Source organism: Esox lucius, chromosome 12, assembly GCF_011004845.1.
Source record: "Esox lucius isolate fEsoLuc1 chromosome 12, fEsoLuc1.pri, whole genome shotgun sequence".
Lineage (NCBI taxonomy): Eukaryota > Metazoa > Chordata > Actinopteri > Esociformes > Esocidae > Esox > Esox lucius.
In genome coordinates this window covers 31,498,160-31,520,263 of record NC_047580.1, presented here as the reverse complement: position 1 = coordinate 31,520,263, position 22,104 = coordinate 31,498,160, and the positions used below count along the sequence as shown (strand labels likewise).

The 22,104-nt window shown below is 40.0% G+C and overlaps 1 protein-coding gene and 1 long non-coding RNA gene across 9 annotated transcripts in view; both read right to left on the bottom strand.

The window, feature by feature from the left end:
- LOC105023885 (tumor necrosis factor receptor superfamily member 14-like) overlaps positions 1–22,104 on the bottom strand; it is a 31,034-nt gene that overhangs the window by 459 nt on the left and 8,471 nt on the right. Inside the window, exons 2-8 of one of the 4 annotated variants that reach the window (XR_004576552.1) lie at positions 20,418–20,538; positions 20,095–20,200; positions 19,719–20,000; positions 19,211–19,298; positions 18,905–19,078; positions 18,713–18,761; positions 17,571–18,605 (exon numbers count right to left, since the gene is read on the bottom strand). The gene's annotated coding sequence lies outside the window, so the exon portion shown is untranslated. Of the gene's footprint in view, positions 1–17,570; positions 18,606–18,712; positions 18,762–18,904; positions 19,079–19,210; positions 19,299–19,718; positions 20,001–20,094; positions 20,201–20,417; positions 20,539–22,104 lie in introns of those variants that run through there. The other 3 variants (XR_002197555.3, XR_002197553.3, XR_004576553.1) reach the window with 3 other exon arrangements.
- LOC105023888 lies at positions 134–11,068 on the bottom strand. Of its 5 annotated transcripts, XR_004576561.1 has the most exons (6): positions 10,855–11,068; positions 9,836–9,923; positions 6,802–6,821; positions 1,410–5,891; positions 337–442; positions 134–247 (listed from the first exon to the last, which is right to left on the bottom strand). It is a non-coding gene; the product is annotated as an uncharacterized LOC105023888 (long non-coding RNA). The 5 variants fall into 5 exon arrangements; XR_004576558.1 differs by having other exon boundaries at positions 9,836–11,068; XR_004576559.1 differs by having other exon boundaries at positions 1,410–5,867; positions 9,836–11,068.

Below are 22,104 nucleotides of genomic sequence, written 5' to 3'. Positions count from 1 at the left end.
CTGTGTCTCTGGGCTGATTTACAACCATCCTTATTTGGGTCTATACAGTAGAACCCCTCCAATGGCTCACAGACAGTGTCTGATGAAGGTCTACATGGATGTTTTACCATCAAACCAAAGCCTGGGTCACAGTGTGTACATGGTGTACATGCTGTAAGACCATTGGGTTCATCAAGGTATGTGGAGCCAATACAGGGAACACAGGAAGTACTTGTATATTCTGTACAATGTTTATTGACACGGTTTCCTGTGGGACAGATGGCCGATATGTCATAGATGGATTGGTATTAACAATTATTTATTATAGTTAATTTAATATAAATAGATGGTCCTTACCTGGTGAACACATCGGACAACATTCAACACCTATTCTATACTCAGCTGGATTACATGCAGCAGAGGACTTGATATTTAGAAGAATTATACTGATTGATATGAAAATCTGTAAATAGAGAAATGTAATCCATATCACTATAAAAAATTGTAGGCTACTGTAAAGGGTGTGTATTTTGTTGTCATACATACATCATGTAGCGTTGAAAAGATTACAGAGGTAAGAGAAGTGATTCACAGTTGCCGTTACAGACTCCTCTTGGAGGAGACCATTACACGCTGCCACACCGTGTCGTTACGGACTCCTCTTGGAGGAGACCATGACACGCTGCCACACCGTGCCGTTACGGACTCCTCTTGGAGGAGACCATGACACGCTGCCACACCGTGCCGTTACGGACTCCTCTTGGAGGAGACCATGACACGCTGCCACACCGTGCCGTTACGGACTCCTCTTGGAGGAGACCATGACTCGCTGCCACACCGTGCCGTTACGGACTCCTCTTGGAGGAGACCATGACACGCTGCCACACCGTCGTTTGAGGCTACACTGCCGTCTTAGTTTTATAAAAGTATAAATGTGTCTAACCAGTTTTAATTGTTCTAAGTGCTATACAGCATAAGTCCGAAATATATTTCCATTTATTCCACTAACAAAAAGGCCCTCTCCTTTCCTTTTATGTTTTGTCTCTCCATGCAAAAGAACAACAGTTGGCATTAAAAAAGCGGTGGGTGGATGTGAAGTGAAAGCAGATGGGAGTGATAACTACGAAGGGGTCACAGATGAGTTGGGACTTCTGCACAGGATAGGCTGCTCCGAACACCACAGGAGGGAACACAGACTGACAAGCACATACATCCAACATAACAAGACTGACATAACAAGGCTGACATAACAAGGCTGACATAACATGGCTGGTAAACAAAACAATTAAAAGTAATTGTTCCATTATTTTTTTCCCATAATAAATTCAGTAAAAACATATGAGGGAAATGTAATTACTAAGATTAACTTTTTTAGTAAAGGCCATGACTGCTGGAAGATCTTACTATGTATAATATATATTTTTACTTACTATCCATATCTTGTTCCATGGTTCCATGGTTCTCCAATCCTTCATGGAACGAGGTCCGGTTTTTCTGGTGGTCCTGGTGGGTTCAAATTCTGTTTGGTGCCTTACCTTTCCTACACTAAGAAATTAGGGGGACACCTTTTCCTAGTTTTTGAAAGAAAAGCAAAAGTCAATTAAAATAACATCAAACTGATCAGAAATACATTGTAGACATTGTTAAAGTTGACTACTGTACTGTAGCTGAAAATGCCTGATTTTCAGCGCCTGTACTTCTTGAGGAGCCTGAAGAAGGCCCGCCTGTCTTCCAGGATCCTTGTGAACTTGTACCGCTGCCACAGTGTGGTTTGGTGGATGCTCCACAGCTGACCGGAAGGCCCTGCAACGGGTGGTGAAAACCGCCCAGCACGCCACGGGCACCCAGCTCCCAGCCATTGCTGCATCACCAGGGTCCCTTCACACCCACGCCATAATCGGTTTGCCCTCCTCCAATCAGGCACGCGGGTACAGGTCTCTCCGTTCACTCACCGGCAGGCTCAGGAACAGTATCTTTCCATCTGCTGAACTCTGTGACTCCCCATCGCTAACTATGCATTGCCCACCCTCTGCACTACTGGACTAGTCTGGTAAGATTTATCAGTGTCATTGCTGCTATTCCTGTATTTCATTTAATGCCGACTTGCGCCTTAAACCTGCACCTTAACCCCGCCCTCACTGCACACTGCACATTTAGAACTGCCACTGTACTTGCATTTTCAGTTGTTGCACACGTCTACCTTGGGAACCTCTTTGCTGCCATCCCTGCCTTTCAGGGTCACATACTACCATACCCCCCCAATTTGCCTCAATTGCAAATTCAGAATGCCATTGAGTATTGCCACATCTATTTATCTCACTTGTACATACATGATACTTAATACCTGTACATTTTCTGTAAATGTGTGAGTTTTCCGCTGCACATTTAGATTTGCCATATGTAATGCCTTTGCATTAATTGCACACGTGTTCATTCCACTTGTATGTACATATAATTGTACTTCTCTGCACTCCTCTATTTGCACTTCTGGTTAGACGGAAACTGCATTTCGTTTTAACTGTGCTGGTACTGTGCAGTGACAATAAAGTTTAATCTAATCTAATCTAGGCATGAAGAGGCCTCGTCAACATTATCAGTGAAGAGGCAACTCCGGGATGTTGAGAGATGATGAGAGATGGTGAGGGATGTTGAGAGATTGTGTGAGGCAGGAAAGTGTCTGAACACGTGGATGGCAAACAGTGTCCCACTCACATTGAAGGCTTATCATGTAATCAAAACGGCAAATATTGCAGAAGTGTGACAGATTTGCATATCTGGATTTTAAACAGGCTTTTCCCCGTTTTCTTTATTCTTAGATAAAAGGGGTGGCTCTAACTATTTGCAAACTAATTTATCACTGAATAATCTAGTATCTACCATATTAATGCACTGATATCTAATAAAAAAATACCTCAGGGGATAATAAAGAGGAAAGAACATGAATGTACTGCCCCTAATATCTACAGATTAATCCTTAGAATAGAGAAATATTACAATACAAGTGCCGACCGGTAGAGGCGGGTAGTTTGAACTGACTTTTGAGTTGACGTCTGCACACAATCATAAACCTCCAGTTGTGAAATTCACACAAAAGCAGTAGCCTACATGTAGCTGTAAATATATATTTCTCATTACCTGAAGTGTCCTCAAAGAGTGGCAATTGAATGGAGTTTGTTCACATCTGTGTCATGTGTCAACTTCTTCCAATTTCCTCTTCCACTTTCTCTTTTGTGTGGGTTGTTGTACCACGTTGTCCAACCTCTTCCTCTTCAGTGCATTACCGCCACCTACTGTACTGGGGTGTAAGCTAAATTTATGGACCACCTAAAGCCTACTTACCAGTCCTGTCTCCAAGAAAAATGTATTCATGGTTTGACACTGAATCCACAGACCGTATATTCCGTACACTCTTTAAACTTAAAGTTAATGTTCCTGTATCCCCTTTATTAAAATGCACTCCAGCGCCCTGAACAGTTGTCTGTTCCCTGTGTCTCCCCGTTACGGTCTATGTTAGAAATTACAAAAAGACTTTACAACTTAAACACACCCAAGCGTTACCTATTAAACCCTGGTTCTATGAACGATAGTCAATCTACCACACCATATGAATTATGACCCACCTAGGTTAGACAATACTAGCATTAAATCAAATTAACCAGTCAGGCAATGGGTTTGACACCAACAACCATATCTTACTGTAAATACTGTTGCATTTCCACGCCTCCGCCTCTTTAAATCAGCCAGAGGAACCACTGAGAGCCCATGAGTGACAAGAAAGTGTTGTATATTGTCAATTCCATATGAAACAAAAATGGAATCCGATGCCCTTTGTGCAATCAGCACTGTGTCTTGGTACCTTAATAACCAGACACAGTGTCTTGGTACCTTAATAACCAGACACAGTGTCTTGGTACCTTAATAACCAGACACAGTGTCTTGGTACGTTAATAACCAGACACAGTGTCTTGGTACGTTAATAACCAGACACAGTGTCTTGGTACGTTAATAACCAGACACAGTGTCTTGGTACCTTAATAACCAGACACAATGTCTTGGTACGTTAATAACCAGACACAGTGTCTTGGTACCTTAATAACCAGACACAGTGTCTTGGTACCTTAATAACCAGACACAGTATCTTGGTACCTTAATAACCAGACACAGTGTCTTGGTACCTTAATAACCAGACACAGTATCTTGGTACCTTAATAACCAGATACAGTGTCTTGGTACCTTAATAACCAGACACAGTGTCTTGGTACCTTAATAACCAGACACAGTGTATTGGTACCTTAATAACGAGACACAGTGTTCTCCTGTGATGAATTGGGGGGGTCGGAGGGGGTCCCATGTTAGAAGCAGGGATTGGTGGGCAGTCTCCTCAAGCTTCTTAGAAACTGAGAAGCCATGGGGTGTGCCCAAGGGGAACTGCCCAAAATCCATTAGTGTCCTGGGGGGACGGCTGCCTGATATCCTATTACGGTTAAAAAAAAAAAGGGCAAGAGGACACTCAAAAGTCAGCACCAAAAGAAAACCCAAAATGTTATTCTGAGATGCAAATAAAATCCTGGTGTTGATTATTTCCAAATAGTCAACACCATCACCAGAAGAACAAGTCCTTAGGGATGTTGTGGGATCTTCTCTATATGTCCTGGGATCAAGAGCAATTACAAGATGTTCCTGTAACCTGAATCAGCGTCCTAGGAACAGGTGCAATGTCACGTTGTTTGGTTAACATGTCATTATTGTTTTTACACATAAAACAAGTAAAACTACAACATATCTAAGGTCAATGGAACAATAACATCTATCCAAACACTACATTTAATTTCTCACCAGGATCACAATGAGAAAATACATCAGAGATAGAGAACAGATGCTACAGTTGACAGTTGACAATTCATTTGTATGAATTGTTTATGTGGTGTTGGTAATGACGAGTACAAACCAAATAGATTTTCGAAGAACATTCAGGAATGTTAAACCTAATGCTATTAGTCTTTTGTAAAACATGTTTTCATATGCTATTTATTTTTTTTCAAATGTTTTCTTGGTGCTCATTAAGGTGCCTTTGTCGGTCAAATGTTTGTGACAGAGCAATAATCATGATCACACATCAGCGACACCTAGTGATCTGCTAGTGGACTGAGCATAAAAACCGTAGACTGAGCATTAATCAATTCTTAAAAAATATACTACAAAATATGTAAGGTGCAAGATATCCAGTTGAGGGTTGTGTGTGTATGTGGGGAGGGGTTATAGATTTGTCCAGTAGAGGGTTGTGTGTGTATGTGGGGAGGGGTTGTAGATTTGTCCTGTTGAGGGTTGTGTGTGTATGTGGGGAGCAGGCTATAGTGAGTTTGGCTCCAGGGGCATGTTCCTGAGGCCTACTGCTGTAAAAAAGAAACTGTTCTTGTGGTGAGAGGTTTTGGTCCTGATAGACCTAAACCTTCTGCCAGAGGGGAGAGTTCTGGATAGTCCATTTCCTGGGTGAGAGGGATCAGCCCCAATATTTGCCGCTCGCCTCCGCGTCCTGGAGGTGTGTAGGTCTTGTAGAGACGGCAGATTGCAGCCAATTACCCTCTCTGCAGAGTGGATGATACTGCCAAGGACAGGCTGCAAGGGCAGGCTGCAGCATACCAGACAGTGAAAGAGGTCAAGATGGACTCTAGGATGGCAGTGTGGAAATGCCCCATAATAGTCTTTGTTCAGGTTGAACTTTTTTAGCTGCCACAGGAAGTACATCCTCTGCTTTCTTTGTGAGCGAGGTGATGTTCAGCTCCCACTTGAGGTCCTGGCTGATGGTGGTGCCCAGAAAGCGAAAGGACTCCACAGAGTTGACTGGGGAACCACCCAGGGCAATGGGGGAAAGGGCAGCTGGGTTTCTCCTGAAGTCGGTAGGTGATCAAATACTTATGTCATGCAATAAAATGCAAATGAATTACTTAAAAATCATACAATGTGATTTTCTGGATTTTAGTTTAAGATTCCGTCTCTCACAGTTGAAGAGTACTATGATAAAAATGACAGACTTCTACATGCACTGCAAAATCGGCAGTGTATCAAATACTTGTTCTCCCCACTGTAGAGTAAAAAAACATAATTAACTTATTTAAGTTACTAACAATATAAATATATGATCGTGAAGACGCTGGATCAGCAACAGTACAGCCTAGTATAGCTGATGGAACTGGAGGAACAATGTGGCGTCAAGGCAAAGATGTGGGAAAAATAACTTGACAAGGCTGTAATAAATACAGCTCTGTTTCATTTTTTTATGCAAGTCTATATTAACAAGAACATGGCATAACGAAAATAAACAACAATAATCTTGACTGATTAATTATGAAAGCTGGTGGGTGATTTTATATTTATTTTTAAATAACATGTTAATAGTTGTAGGTCATGTTAAGAATATATATATTGCTTGAATGGTGGCTAGTGAAAATGTTGAGTGGCTAGTAACTTTGGAAAACCAGCCACAGTGGCTGTTGAATAAAAAAGTTGAGCGCTGTTTACCAGTGTCCTGTTCATCTCACTCCTACATCATTTGCAGGTCTTGGAGCAACAGAGTCAACATAATCACCAGATGTCCCAAAACATCCATGGTGAAAGAAATTGCTTTTTTTGTCCTTTGTTGTATGTTGCTTAGACCAAGATGCATCAGTGTCCTGCGTAAGCATCTTTAACCACATGCAGATTTATATAAAAAGCTTTCTGTTGTAGTTCCAGTGAGCTACAGATGGATTATTATAATCTGAAATGTCATACCACAGTAATATAATATAAAGTCAAGGATGAGGAGTGGGGGCGTTAACTTACCTCTGTAGGGGTTTCAGGCCCTTGAGTGAGAAATAGAAGAATTAACTTAATTAATAAAAACTGTATCAAATGAAAGGTAAACAGTGGTATTTTCATAATTTTGCAAAAGAAGTGCTCTATAATTGTGTAATGTAATTTAAGAAATCAAAATAACTTATACAACACCCTGAAATCATCTTACCTGTTTTAGAATGTCTTTTCATGAATGTCTTATACAACACTTTTTAACATTGTAATTATTAGTTTTTTTACACCTTGCATGCCTAAATTTGGACACATTGTATGATTTATTTGATGATCTTCAAGTTGTTTCCCCAAACAGTTTAGATTTTTATTAATTTATATTGAGTTTAATATACTTACAATAATTCAATGTTTTTCATCTGGTTAAGCTAAAAACACTGCAATAAAGTTTTTTCTAATCTAATTGAATCCAAATAATTTCATGGCTTGTGCATTTTTAATCCACCTTGGCATGTGTTCTCTCTTTGATATATTTTCTAATTGTGATCCTGGTGAACATCTTGTAATTTCCTGGTGAACATCTTGTAATTGCTCTTGAACGGAGGACATCCAGCATTAGCAAACACAATGTGCCATTGGAACATATAGGACTGATGGTTGCTGATAATGGGCCTCTGTAGATATTCCATTGAAAATCAGCTGGTTCCAGCTACAATAGTCATTCACAACATTAACAATGTCTACACTGTATTTCTGATCAATTTGATGTTATTTTAATAAAAATAAAAAAAATCCTTCAAAAACAAGGACATTTTAGATGAAAGAAGGGTGCTGTTTCCCATGGTCTTATAGACGGGTCGTAGCAGACATTGAAGTCATCATTGAAGGATTGAATCTTCACCCAACTGTAATTCTACCTTTCCTGGCTTTGTCTGAGCATGTGTAATGTGTAAAAATGTAATTTAGTGCATTTACACCGGCCGACACATTCTGAACAAACGAATGATGATTTGACCAATCAGACCCTTTGATTATAAATGAGGTACCACACATGGAATGTCAAACCACATTCGTGCCAGTAATGATGACAAATGCAGTCACGCCTGATAAGATTTGCAGCGGGAGCAAAGCACCTGAGAACCTTTGCTCTAGCCTACACCTGCGGTAATTGATGACACCTAACGTCGTAGGGCCCGGCACTCAAGAACGGGACTCCCGGCTGTTTCGACCCCGCTGGGCATTATCAGACATGGCTGTATGGGTCACCACGGAACCAGCAGACATTCAACCTCCATGCCCATATTTACACGCCCTTGGGACTTGTTTCTATCATATAATGAATTCAAGTTTGAAGGTTTATTTGTCAAATGCACCGGGTGAACACGGAGTTATCCCGCACAATGACATTCTAGTGACACTGCCACCGACAACTAGTAGCGAGAATTAAAAAGAAAAATATTTAAACAAAAATATAGCCAGACAAAAAAATAAAGCAATAATATTCAGTACATAACACTCTACACTAGCAGCAGTTTAAAAATACTATTGTAAACTAGCAGCAATCTGGGTATTTGTATCGAAATGTATAGATATGGCAAGTATGGCAATAAAATACATAACAATACATTTGGTAGAATTATTGATTATTATAGAATATTAAAAGATACATTTAAATTACAAACTACACAACTACAAACCCATCTTCATGCCAATAACCAATTCGAACCCCTCCAATCTGGTTCGAAATTGGTTTGAGGAGAGCACTGAAACCGCTCTCCTCAAAGTCCTCAATGACCTACTCACCTCTGCTGACACCGGTTCCCTCAACATCCTCATCCTCCTCGACCTGAGTGCAGGTCCTGCACTCAGCTGCCTCCACTCCTACCTGTCCAACAGATCCCACTTCATCTCTCTCCATAACCACACCTCTGCCACAGCCACAGTCACTCAAGCTGTTCCCCAAGGCTCTGTACTCGGCCCATTCCTCTTCATCATCTACATCCTCCCTCTTGGTCAGATACTCCGCCACTTTAACCTGGACTTCCACTGCTATGCCGATGACACCCAAATCTACCTCAGCACCAAATCCCCCCACAATCCTCCCCTCTCCCACATCAACTCCTGTCTGTCAGCTATTAAAACCTGGATGCAACACAACTTCCTCAAACTCAACTGCGACAAAACAGAATTTCTCCTCATAGGCTCCAAATCCACACTCAGCAAAACCAATAACCCCACTCTCACCATCGATGGCACCATTGTCTCCCCATCTCCCCAGGCCCGCAACCTTGGTGTTATCTTTGATTCTACCCTCTCCCTTGAGCCTCACATCCGTCAAGTCATTAAAACCTCCTTCTTTCACCTCCGCAACATCGCCAAAATCAGACCCTCTCTCACACCCCCCGCTGCTGAAAGACTCATTCACACCTTCATCTCCTCCCGACTGGACTACTGCAACTCACTTCTACTCGGCATCAGCTCTACCAACATCAACCGACTCCAACTGGTCCAAAACGCAGCAGCCCGACTCATCACCCGCTCCAAATCCTGGCACCACATCACTCCAGTCCTAAAACAACTCCACTGGCTTTCTATCTCCCACCGGATCACCTACAAAGCCCTCCACCATCTGGCCCCCTCATACCTCACTGACCTCCTCTCCCCGTACCAACCCTCACGGTCCCTCAGATCCACCTCAGCTGGTCTCCTCTCCATCCAAAAATCCACCCTCCGCAGTTTTGGGGACAGAGCCTTCTCCAGGGCAGCTCCCAGGCTCTGGAACTCCCTCCCCCCAAGAGATCCGCACCTCTGAGTCCCTTACCATCTTCCAGTCCCACCTCAAGACCCATCTCTTCACCTCTGCCTATCCGTAGCCCCACACCCCCCTCCCTTCTCATCTGTGCCTGAATCTTGTTTTGTTTGTTTTGTTTTGTTCTGTTTTTATAATCTACCTCCCCTGTAAAACGACTTTGAATCTAAGAAAAGCACTATATAAATTCAATGTATTATTATTATTATTACATTTCTGTGGGTTTATTATTGTAGAATTGCATGTATATTTTGCCCTTACTGTGTGTGTGGTTGACAGGATGTAAATGATCCACCTGAATAGGTGTCACCAGTACAGTTAGTACACACAGTGTCTGTAGATGGACTTCCTGCACAAACAAATACAGGTTATCAAACATTTAATCGGAATGGGCCATTCACACATTTTTCCCCATTTCATCATATGGAATGAAATGGGGGAAAATTCCCCATTAATAAGAATGAAACTGAAAGTGTCAGGTCCTGGCTATGCCCCAAGCTATCTCTGCACTGGGCTGGGGGCCATAGTCAGGACATAGCAGGAGAGGCCTCTAGGCATCTCTACACAGTTGTTTTTGCACTGGCCGGGGAGAGTGAATGTCTCTTATTGACTGTCTGATTGAGTGACTGACCGATCTACCCCTTGTTAAATAGCGTAGTGGTTAGAGACGTTATAGTAAGCCTAAAATAAAACGGTTCACAGTTCGAAGTACGCCTCTGTGAATGCTTTTTGCGGTAATATAGACTAGATCCTTTGGCAGTAAAATAGTTCTCTCTTCTTTTACCTTGATGAAAACGTCAGTTATCGTCACCTATTTTGATACTTATTGTATCAATGTCATTCAAGAATGAATGAAAAACTTACTATTTTGCGCCATGAAATAGCTTTGTTAAGTTCAAGTTAAATACTATTAAGCCTATTATACTGACCAATAAGCTGTTAAAACGACCTGTGTCAAAAGCCATACATTTCATAGATTATATTTGTGACTAAGGGAAACTTAATAAGAAAGTAAATATTCAAACGTGGCGCGATGTTAATACATGTAGCAAGAAAGTGTTGTAAAAGCACATTCCACGCGGTTAAAGACACATTCACTCCCGTGGGAGACCGCGGTTTGAATCCAGCCAGGGTGTTTAACATGTATATCGCTGAGCTAGGCTTTCCCGATCCTTTTAAGGTTTTGTTCTCCCCATTTGGATGGGACTTTAATATGTATATGTTCATTACATTGCCCTACACGTGTCGTTATATATGTTAACACAACAAAGTTTGCCTACCTGCTCCGTGGCAAAGACGTTTCTTCCTTTTATGTAGAGAAAGCTGGAAATACATAAGAATCCTGTTGTAAAATGCTATAAACAGAAAATCAGTACTAAGCATAGCATATTTCTTTCAATAGGCCTACATAACATTATAGCTATCACACAGCACATTGTTTTTCTTTCAGTTTAGGTGGAAAGTCCCCGAACTCCCCATAATGAATGCAGCAATCACAACTGTGGGAAGTTGGAATTTACCACCACAGAGGTCATTGAATGAATCCTCCCCTCACTGACAGGTCTACCATGCTCAGTACTTGGGAATTCTAGGCTGTAACAATGACACCCTCGTGTTCAATATTCCCGTAGACCTTGAGACTGAACAATGGAATTTTTAAAATTAAATTAAAATACTTCCAACTTCTGTCATCCATTCTGTCATTCATCCAACTATGTAGCCAAAACTATAGTTTATAGTAAATGAACATCTACATACATATTCTGTTTCTTAGTGAGATTTCTCTGAATCATTCTGAATCAGTAATTGGACTTCGGTTATTGGACTTTTGTTTTCCTTTGAGAAGTTTTGTTTGTGCATTGTGCTTTGTTATGGCTCTGGGATAATTTGCTTTGCCGGTTCAGTTGGGTGGTGTTTCTGCTGTCTTTACTGTTTTTTGTTTTCCTCAACCTGTTTATTATTTTGTATTTTCCTTTCATACTTGTTTATTTCCTTGTGTCCCTTCCCACAAGAGGATGTCTTCCTCTTAGCAGGCCATGGTTGTAAAAAATGATTTGTTCTTAACTGACTCAAAGAAATACAGTGACAATATTCTTGTATTGGTCTTTGTAAATACCTCTGAATTAGCTCTATAGTCTCCTCCTATCTCATACAGGGGATGGACAAAATAACGGAAACACCACATGAAAACTAAAACTTTGAAGAGACTTAATCAGAATCTGCAACTGCAGAGATCACATAAGATTAACTTAGCAGTACACGTGTCAGTTATAAGATGTCAAACAATTAGCACTTTTACATTTGTGTTTTCAAAACATCATGAGGCAACTAACAAAGTTCTGAAGAGGCCAAAACGTCATAGCCTAAATTGCACATGCGTCAGTCACAAACAAATATTATATTTTTTCAATGTGTCAGGGGAAGCATGACAGAATATTCCAGACATGGCCAACTTGCATTGGCCAACATGAACTGTGGTTGAAAGTGGAAGCTGCCAGACAGGGATAGATGGACTCTGAACAGAATAGTTACTCAATGCAAAAGCACAGCACATCTCTGAGACCCAGTCTGAATCAAAACTGTACATCATGAGTTCACAAAGTTTATGGCAGCAAATGGGAACCACAACACAGAAACCCCTTTGACTGGTGAATGGAACAATACTGGCCAGTCTAACAGTCATGGCAAAACAAAAGTCTGCTTGTTAGGGACAGAATCAAAATGTCCAAGAAAATGAGAACATTCATGCTAAAGGAACTATACATTGCTCAGCAATTAATGCAGCACACAGACACTCACATCAGAATACACTAACAGGCCTGGAAAGACTACTACTACAGAAAACATACAAATGGTTGAAATGAACATCAGCAGTATCAGCCCAGGAATCACAGGTCAACACCTTGCATTGCTTGCCTTGAGAAACGCTCCTGTGACAGGTATGTAATTCTCCCCAGACCAGATCCTCATGGGCAGGGGGCTCGGGAGTGCTCTTCCAGACACCAGCTGTTCTCCAACCTGTCACAAAATGCTGCAGTATCTACAAGAGCAAACAAGGTCACAACAAGAACAGAGGTGCAAAAGCACCCCACTGCTAACACAAACTCATGCAGTGAGACTGACTTCACTGAGGTAGAGCCACACCCACCAGGGTTCCAGAACTTTTATTTCAACAAGAAACACAGCGTGAGACCACGGTCTCTTTTACAGCAGGGCCCTGTGTATACATGTTTACATACAGTTTAGGTTCAATGATTAAAAACAAACAGAAAAACCAGTGTACAGACAAAACAAGACAGAGAGAACAGACAAAACAAGACGCACAAACCCAAGACTATGTACATTGTTTTAAACACCAGTGCTATTCACCTGCGTGAAGTTGTCCACCTACCCAACGCTAAACAAATGATTGAGCCTATTTTGAGTCAGTTCGGAGTTGGGTGGCTGGTGACGTCTTAACCTCTAATCAAATGTCTAACATTGAAAAACATTGATGCAGCACAAACCAAACTATAACGACACAAACCAGCACAAACGACGCACAAAGGAATTAGCCTATTTTGACTCAATTTAGAGCATGTTGGGGGGCTGAGTGATGTCATATAATTAAATGTCTAATATGTAAAATACAGAAGCAGCACAAACAAACACAAACAAACAAGACTATTTTGGAAGATGTTGGGGGGGCTGAGTGACCTCAGAATGACATATAAAATATTATTTAATATCTATACAATGATCGCAGCACAAAAGAAAATGTTAAAAGCACAAACGGAGCACAAATGATTAAGTTTATATTGCCAAAGTTTTGCGTAGGGTGGGGGGCCAACTTCACGCAGGTGTGATATTCCCACTGTGGCCTCAGGGTTTTTGTAGGTATTGGTCTTCACCTTTTTTATTACTCATATTTACATACTTTCATGATAAACTGATACAGTTAATTAATTTCTCTTCTGTTAAATTCATAACACCATTCTAAACCTGTTTAGTGTTATCTACTCTAATCGGGAACTATTTGTATCTGTTTGCACCATTTTCAATAAGGAAACCAGAAACTGTGCTTGCTAATGTTGCTATTAGTGAAAATGCATAGAAACTAAAAGGGGCACTTCACCATAGAACTAATTAATGTACTCATTACTAATCTTAGCAATGATACATTTGTGCCATAAAATGGCAAGATCTCCTCAACACAGCAAATGTTTATTTCACAATAGGGTCCATTTCCTCTGTAGACTACTGGTCTGTTCATTTAATCCAATAAGTAATGGGTCAAATATTTCTATCCATCTGCACTATTTTCAGTTCAGAGAGTAAATGCCACATCTTTGTTAAACAATTTATTAGAGGATGTTATGGAAATTTTGAACTAAGGTACATTTGAGAAATGTCTGTCTTTCTATTGGCTGGTATGTAAATCTTTACTTTGATTGTGACACACATGTCTGTATGATATCAGAGGATTATTAGGTATTTGGGCCATGTCCTCCTGCCTAGACAAAGAAGGTGTCAGTCCTTTCTGTTCTTTAGGATCGTAGGAGAGAGGGATCTGGTATATGTCTTAGGGGTCATTCTTGATTGGTCACAGTAGGTTGTAGGGTTAATCATCTGCCGACCTGGAGGTTGTCTAGATGCTTTAAGTTTCCCTTAAGGGTTGAGAAAGTTAACCACATGAGGGAAGACACCATGTACCTTTGTGTCAAGCCCAGGACATGTGATAGAACAAAGGGCATGTGTTTGATTGACATGAGACCGATGGGCAACAACTTACCACACCCCTTTTTCTATGTAATAAATACGGATTGTTCATGTATGGAGTTAGAGACTCCTCGGATGATTATGTCTGTAAGCGCTTGACGCGTCTCTCATATTTTGCATAATAATTAATAAAACTGTTAGTATGTGCCGAGATACATTTTTGTCTCTGTGTCCCTTAGTCCGAGTATCGATGCATCACAAGGAACAAAGCACAACAATACAAATATGATGTACTGGCATTACACTTTGTTCCTTTCGGTTAACTCAGCCATCACATGATCATGTTTACAGCAGAACTAATAAAAATAACACTGTACCAATCCCCCTACGAAATGAAGCAAAACCAAACAGGTTGAGGCTGGGGAGTTGGGTGGATTTAGTAATCACATGCTAAGACAACCAGCCGAACAGCAGACTGAGTGAGTAACCCATGATGGCCATAATAAATACAGAAATCTTGTGACTGTGTTTGGAGTGATTTCCATGTCAGCTGATGTGTTGCAGATGTCGTGGAAAACACTTCAGATTTCCAGACAATAAAAGATGCAAAGACTCAGGAGCCTTCGAATCCAAAAGTAGACTTTATTGACGTCATAAAGCCGTGCTGATCTGCAAAGCAACCAAGCCATGTTGGTCTGCAGAACAACCGACTTCCAAACCTTAAACGCACATTTTTTACAGTATGGTTATACAATGATATTAGGTCCTCCCATTATGCTAATTTCTGGATGGATCCTTCTCGAATTTTCCATCATGTTTTTCACAACCCTCTGGGATTCGCTCCCCCAGCCACTACTCATCATGACTCAGCATATTCTCTGAAATGGAAAGATTTCCTTATCTATGGGCTCACTCATCCTCCCAAGATTTTGCCAAGACAGTCAAGGACAAGCTACAGGTCCTTCTGTCCTCAATATGAGATAACAACAACCACTTGTTGCACTGACCATGGGAACAATAGTTCATCACTCTCTCTTAACCATTAAACTGTTTGGGAAAATAATATGAGCCCTGGTTAAATGTTTTATCAATTAACACTCAATTAATATGCAAGTGATCACATGAGACGTTCTGTCTACTCTTCATCAGGTTAATGTGAAATAACATTTTATGAAAATATCCCTACACAGACCCAGTGCTATCTGACTGAACTAGCTGTGCTTCATCAAGCCACAATTTGAGCTTGCTCATATTGATATTAGTGAAAATGTGTAGAAATGTAACTGGCTATGGTAGAACCACCACAAGATGTTGATTACTTTAATGAACATTTACCACACTGTATAGACTATAACCTGTGCACATTGAAAACAAATGTCATTTTAAATGCTGGTCCTAAATTTCATGAGCTTAAAAATGTAGGTTTTGTAATTTAACAAATAGTTAATTTCAACATCTGTTGGTGAACATTTCTTCTTTGCCAATTTAATCCAGGTGTAATATGTTCCAGATTGCAGATGGAGGTAGGACAAGGAAAGCAGAGAACTTAAAAGAACTTAAACGTGATAGATCTTGAAACCAGGAACAGGAAAACACAACAACTTACACCAGAATAAATCTCAAACAGTGACTGCCCAGAAACTGAAGTAGGTACTGACCACTGCAGACCGGGAACACCCCACAAGGGCTGCAGTTTTGGAGATGCTCTGACCCAGTCTGACCCATGACACTTTGGCCCTTGTCAAAGTCGTTCATATCCTTATGCTTGCCCAATTTTCCTGGTTCAAACACATGAACTTTGAGTGCAGTATGTTCACTTTCTGCCTAATATATCCCACCCACTGACAGGTGCCATGATAACGATGTCAGATCCTGGCTGGGGTGCCTCTAGGCATCTCTATGTGCATTGTGGGTTGATTATCGCCAATCAGAGGTAGCTGCTCCCTATTGCCTCTGATTGGGGATCCTATTTAAGTTGCCCTGTTGGTCCTGTGATGGTAATTCCATCGATAGGCACTATTAGAGTAAGTACAGAGACAAAATTATTTTGGCACAATTAACAGTTTATTTGCAAATAGAGAGATGGGTCAAAAGCTAACAGGATAATCATCTGATTATTGTTTATTAGACCGCTGCGGAGCGGGTGCGTGTATCTGAACTGTGTCAAGGGAAACTCTACATTTTAGAGCACACTCACTGGAATGTGAAGCTACCCTGTAGCACCAGCAAAAGAAAATCTCTGGCGCCGCCACTGTTCCCCTCACCATCACTACTCAGGGGTGTCTAAATAGTGATGTTACATCTGGTTCTGAGGCGTCTTTCCAGTACCTATGGTAATTTGTGCTGAAGCCTCACACTGACAAACAAACGAGGCCTCGCTCATCTGTAGACCCATGTGACCATTTTGCCTTAAGTGTCAGTTTCAGGTTGTTGATTTAATTGAATAATTTTCTTTTATAAAGCCGTTTTTATCTAAAGCCGTTTTAACAGCGTTGAAGCACAGTGGCTGGGAAAATCTCAGTAAAAGGGGCTGAAATTTTGGAATAAACCCAGAGGAACCAGGCTCAGAGGGTTAACCAGTCCTGCTCCGGCTTTGTGAGATGTCGTTGGCTGGTTGTTGCTAAGAGAGTACAGAGATGTTGGAAGTGGACATGGAGTTTATTCAAGGAGGTCATTAAGAGTTGTTTTTTTTGTTCATTTTGAAATTTCTTTTTTTGAAAAGAGTCTTTTCGGAGCAGTCACAAAAGCACAAATATAATTTATCTCACCTGTTTACAGAAGCACTCTTCCCCAGTTACAGATGCCCTGATTTCCTTTAGGAGCATACACAAATGTGTCCCTCTTTATTTCATTTTACTTCATGTGCGGTCATTTGTCAACCAAACGTCCCTACATAGTTTAAAGACATATAGGCCATATACAGAATTAGTTATTAGTAGTAGGTAGCGCGTGTGGCTGTGGATTTGAAGGTCCTGTGTTTGAGTCATTACACAGTGTTACTTAACAAACGATATTCTAATATAAAAAATTATAAATATTACCTGGCCTTATGATGATTGTAACTACCGATTCTTGGTGTATTTTAATACGACACCATAATAATTTGTTTCAGCAGTAGTATAGGTACTAGCTACCATAGGCATTGAGATACTCCCCAACACATATCTAATTCATGATTTGGTAGCTTGGAATTATTTTAACCATGTGTCCCTAGTGTACACTGTGTTGAATAAGGTCTTGAGTAATGTGCGACACAATTGCCTGGAAAGCCTCAGAGACTCATTCTGCTATCACTATCTACCAATATTACTTTTCCCGTTCCTCTTTCCTGTGGCACTGACATCACTAGATGCATTACTCACACAAAAGGACAGGTACTAATCCTATTCTACAAAGATGAAGCCAATCCTATTAATGTATAAAACACCACCTGGTTCCACACTAGTGTCAGTCAGTGGTCTTATTGTCAGGTCATCAGAGTCAGTTTGAATTTAGTCTGAATGTGTTGGACACAACTGTACTTAACTAGAATACTCACACACTCATAGTTAGAACATACATTTATTTGGTTAATGATTTCTTTAATGAAAATACAAAAGTAGATTACAATTGTTGCATAACATGTTATAGGGATCAGATAGAACCTGATCACCTCTTCTGATGCAGAAAAGCTCTCCTTCATCCATTTATTGTCTCCAGAATTGTTTATAGAGGAATGTTGTACTTGGAGACCTGCCTGTTATACTCATGTAAATGAATTACAGCTCATAGAAACAACTCAATTAAAAATAGATTATAAAATCAGCCATCATAAAAACATTTAAGTGCAATACAATTCATCAGGATGTAAAAAAATACAAATGTACAAAATATTTATATATTGTACTATGTTTGAGGATTACTACAAGTCATGATTTGTATCAAATGTGTTCCATTGTGATGCATCATGGGTAACTGGTCATCACTGTCCCTTGTGGTTCAGTCTGTAATGGAATCATATAAATCCATGGTTACAACTAGTGGAGTCCATTTCTTCCATACTGGTGTCCTGGACGTCTCATTATGAGAGTCTGTATGTTTTTTGTGTAAAAAAGAACAGATATTGTCACTAGATTCACAAGTTCCATTACATCCATGGTGATACTGTGGAATCATTTGGTAGATGTCTTTAGCCATCACTAAATTCACAAGTGGATGTCCGTGGTGATGTTGTCAGATCATCTGTAGATGTTTGTTTCAAAGGCAGTAACTTCAAGATTCTTTATCCTACCTACGTCCAGGTGCAGTGCATTAAAAACTCCTTTTTATTATTACTTTCTATCAAATGTGAATCCTGGAGGAAAATGTTGACAGTATTAATAAAAGGAAATATATCATCCACCTCCTTAACACATTCAATGTGATGTAAAGTTATGGGTGGGGGAGGGGGCATTAACATACCTTGGTAGGGGTTTGTTCATCTGCCTGTTTATTTACAACCCTCCTGTGCCTTGAAAAATACAAGAATCAGAATTGAGACAAAAGCAGTGTCAGATATATGAGAGTAAACATTGACTTTTTCATTCTCTGTGTTCATCCTTAGGCAATCAAAATAACTGTTGTGTACAATTCCAAAAGAAAAAAAATTATTACCTGCTTTTAAGGTTTTTCCTTACTAAAATTAATATGATAGTCCCAGTTATTAAAAAAATGAACACCAAAACTGTAGATACAGTTACAGGTATAAGAGATGAGGTCTTTGGTCCACATTCGGGGTTGGACCTAAAAGTTCCAGGTTTAATTTCTTGAAGATTCAAAGTGTCACATCTATATTAAGAGAAAATAGAAGAAATATGAAGGACAATATGGTGATCCAACATTATATTTTAAATGTCTACGCATATTCATTTATCATTGTAGAGCTACTTTTATTTGTTGAAGGAAGCAGAAAACACTTACTGTGTGTGTGGTTGACAGGATGTAAATGATCCATCTGAATAGGTGTCACCAGTACAGTTAGTACACACAGTGTCTGTAGATGGAGTTCCTGCACAAACACATACAAGATAGAAATAATTACTATAACTTGACATTTTTATTATTTTTCAGACTAAGATAGAGCATTCATCTTACTATAGCTAGGTAGGACAACCAAAAGCCCAGTGAGAGTTAAGAACACTTTTCCATGAAGTAAGTATCTTTAAAGTCAATGCTAAAATGAAGAAAGAAATCTGTGCTCCATTAGGAATAGGATGACAAAAAGAGCTCTAATAAGAACAGCAGGAAGTATTTCAATTGTTTCTTTTCCTTCAAATAAATTATTTGGTCAACAACATTATTTGAGTATGAAAATAATAAAATAATTTCGATTTTTGACCGGTACTGATATTTCAACCAGTATATCAATCCATGTCAGTCCACCATAGAAAGATGATTACAGTGAACTTGAATATAATGAAAATAGTACCTTTCTGTCTGATGTATTGACCAGGTTCACAGCTGCTGTGTCTCTGGGCTGCATTACAACCATCCTTAGTTGGGTCTGTACAGTAGAACCCCTCCAGTGGCTCACAGACAGTGTCTGATGAAGGTCTACATGGATGTTTTACCATCAAACCAAAGACTGGGTCACAGTGTCTACATGGTATACATTTAGTAAGACCATTGGGTTCTTCAAGGTAGGTGGAGCCAATACAGGGAACACAGGAAGTACTTGTATATTCTGTACAATGTCTGTATACATGGTTTCCTGTGGGACAATAAGTCAATATGTCATAGATGGATTGGTATTAACATTTATTGTCTTCATAATAATCCATTTAATATACCGAGATGGTCCTTACCTGGTGAACACATCGGACAACATTCACCACCTATTATATATTCAGCTGGACCACATGTAGCAGAGGACTTGATGTTTAGAAGAATCAAACTGATTGTTAGACAAATCTGTAAATGGTGAAATTAAATATTTCAACACTATAAACATGATTTGTCTGCTGTAAAAGGAGTGTTTTGTAGTGTCATACAGAGCTCCTGTGCCATTGAAGAGATCAGGGTTAGAGATATATGATATGTTTACATTGGGGGAGAGATTCCCAGCTCCAATATGAAAGTTTAATAGTTTTCCCAATTCAAATTGGTAAAAAATGTATGTTAAACTTACTATGCATATCAAGTCTTCCATGGTTCTCCATTCCTCACCATCTCACTGAAAGGTCCACAACGCTGCAGTTTTAAACCATAATAATGGAACCATCCCTTCTGTCTTTAATCTTCATGTGGGCCTTTACACAAACACAGTTAATGGAATGATAAACATTTAATATAATACAAAATCGAGAGTGGTATTACATTTTATATTACATGCTTATGTAACATTGGAAATATACTATTCCCATTACAAACCTCAATGGACTAGTTGTGTGGCAATGGTAGCTCAAATGTATTGTTTGTAATAGGATAGTTGTTCACTATTTCTTTTTGACCCCTGATCAAGCCTTTAGGACATTCCTCCTGTTAAATACAAGTCCTGAAGGAGGGTGTCATTGAGTTTGGTAATATAGAATGTAGATGAAAGCCTGAGAACAGTTGCCCATGAAGGTTGTCTATCAATCAATCAATCAAATGTATTTATAAAGCCCTTTTTACAACAGCAGTTGTCACAAAGTGCTTTTACAGAAACACCTGGCCTTAAACACCAAGGAGCAAACAACAGTATTAAATTTCAGTGGCTAGGAAAAACTCACTAAGAAGGCTTAATTTTAGGAAGAAACCTAGAGAGGACCCAGGCTCAGAGGGGTGCTGTTCATCTTGGTTCTGTTAATTGTTAATTGGCTCCCCTACATTTCACCTCCAGACTGGATAAAACCATATGTCCTGTCATGAAATTTATAAAACCCTGAAACAACACTACGTTAACGTAGAGATACTGAACAGACTGAGCTTTACTGAACAGAATTACATTTAATCTTTGACTAGGAAACTGAGTTTAGTCCAAAAAAAACAGCCCTTCATTTTAATGGAGAATGGAACTGGGTCTTGCCCAGGAAAGCCCTCCCAAACAACCAGGAAGACCTCCCAGACAACCAGGAAGACAACCCAGTCAACCAGGAAAACCTCCCAGACAACCAGGAACCCCTCACAGACAACCAGGAAGTCACCAGAGTCGGTCAACAAAATGCGAATGTAGGTCAAGTGCCAAACTGGAGAACTCACACAATGGAGCAGCACCAACTATTTGGCCTCTTTGGAACTCTGTTGATTGCTTCATGTTGCTCTGAAAAATCAACAATCAGATCTCTTCAATATCTGACACATATGTACTGCTAGTTAGCAATCTAATTAATGTGATCTCGGTAGGTGTATTTGTGATATGGTGTTTCTGTTATTTTGTCCAGCCCTGTATGTGCAATAGCTGAAATGCCTCCACCTGGTTACAACAAGCAGAGTCCATAGAGCCTGACGCATCTCAAGATGTACAAGGGGCTTGTCGACTGCAAGAACGACAACAAATTGCTGACTCTTCAAGAGCATTAATTGAAACAGCAAAGCTCAATGCTCAAATGGCAAAATAATTGTCAGACATTGTATTTTCTACCAAAAGGTTCCACCAGTTAGTTTACAGTGTAAGAGTGTACATCCAGTGTGATTTTAGGTAAAGTACCACCCAGACCAAAGAAGATATACAGCTGCAGAGTTACAACCACCAGGTTTTCTACACACCAGGGAAAGACACATTGACTGCAGACACACAGTCACGTGTGGTCATGGAGAGTCAACACACTGAGACTGCTGATCACTAACTTGCATTGAAAAACCCTCCTGTGACGGGTATACATTTTCCCCAGACC